Source organism: Castanea sativa, chromosome 7 (genome assembly GCF_040712315.1).
Source record: "Castanea sativa cultivar Marrone di Chiusa Pesio chromosome 7, ASM4071231v1".
Classification (NCBI taxonomy): domain Eukaryota; kingdom Viridiplantae; phylum Streptophyta; class Magnoliopsida; order Fagales; family Fagaceae; genus Castanea; species Castanea sativa.
The window spans coordinates 38,684,139-38,685,945 of NC_134019.1; positions in this window are offsets into that span (position 1 = coordinate 38,684,139).

Consider the following 1,807-nt stretch of genomic DNA (forward strand, 5'->3'; position numbering starts at 1 on the left):
GTGTGATTATGAGTGTTGGAACACTTTCTACCCATATAGACTATCATATTTTGCCAATTATTCACAATCGCATTAATCAGTAAATTGTGAAATTAAGTATATAAATAGTTATGTCCATAATATATATATATATATATATATATATATATATATATATATGAAATTTCATAGTCGCACAAATCGCTCCGAGCAAAATTTCATTTTTATGAAGTAGAAGAGTCTCCACTGCTTTGTTAGTGGAGAAAGAACTCGAGCCCAGGACCTAAGACATGTCGGCCTAAATGCCAGCCACTAGTCCACTGACTCCACTCACAGCTGTGGTTTACAAATATATGGTCCCCAAACTGTGAACTTTGATAAGTCAACTAAGGTGGAAGAGTGCAGTCATGGACTGATAGACATCGCGCGCCCATCATTCTTTAAAGCACGTTATAAGTCTTAACACATCGTAATCGTTGTTTCTCACCCAGTTGTTTTTAACAAGTGAAACAATCGTCTTGCTACAAGTTAGGTCCACCTGTTTTGTAACTGTGCATAATGAAAATCAAGGTGCTACAGTGTAGAAAATACTTGTGATCTGCTTATGTAAGCTTCGTGTAGAAACTTAACAGTGTAGAAAATAAAATCCTACTATTATAGAACATGAAATGCCAACCATGCATAAGATAAACTTCCATTGTTTATCAAAATAAATAAATAAATAAAGATTCCATTGTTGGATATAACTTAGTGATAAGAGTTCTCGTATCATTTCACATGCAGGGGTGAAGTCATAAATTTTTGTTTGGAGGGGGCAAAGTTGCGATGCTAATATATTTATCAGGACAACTTCCACACACATATATATATACACATGTTTTTTTTATTTGATAAGTTATATATATACACACACCCAACAAAAAAAAAAAAGCTTAGTATTTTCAATCAAAATTATTTTTTACGGCAATTTTTCATAAAAGAAAATTCATTTTTTCCATTTTTATAGTCAAATTCTTGAAAACTTTCATTTTAGATACAAATTATCAAATTTTATGCTAAAGTAAGTAAAAAAATCTTTCAATTGAACTAATGAAATTTTCAAAAATATGAATGATCCAAAACTTGGAGGAATAAGTTAGACTCCAAACATATTTAAAGCTACCTTGCTTTAACCCATTATATAGCTACTAAAGACACATTTCATGTGTAACTTTAGTGGCAAATTTTTTTTAATGAGTCAATGCCTTAGTAATCGTCACATAACAGATTGAAAAAGATATATTCAAACATATTTGATACCAAATTTTATCAAATATTTAACAGATATAAGAGCACATTTTTACAATAAAAAATAGAATTGCGAAAAATAAAGTTATATCTCTATAACTATTAGACCAATAATTTTTTTTAAGAGCATTATTGGACTAATTCAAATATTGGGAGAGGGGGAACTCTTATTTTTGTATGCTAAATTTTGAAATCATTAAAATAATTATATATTTTTTAAAATTTTTTAAAATTTTGGGGGGAACATGGCCCCCACCTTTATACATACCTCTGCCCCTGTTTACATGATTTTTTACAAGAGTTGAGTTGTTCGAATTGTGACACTTCAATGAAAATGTTGTGCCCATAGCGATAATCTCATTAAAACTCTAGTGGCACATGTGATATAGAGTTGAGTTGTTTGAGTTGTGGCGTTTCAATGAAAATGTTGTGCCCACAACGATAATCCCATTAAAACTCTAGTTGTATATGTGATATTATATTACGTGGGGTGAGCAATAAATTCATATCGAAAACCCCATTTTTCATTCAACGAAAATAA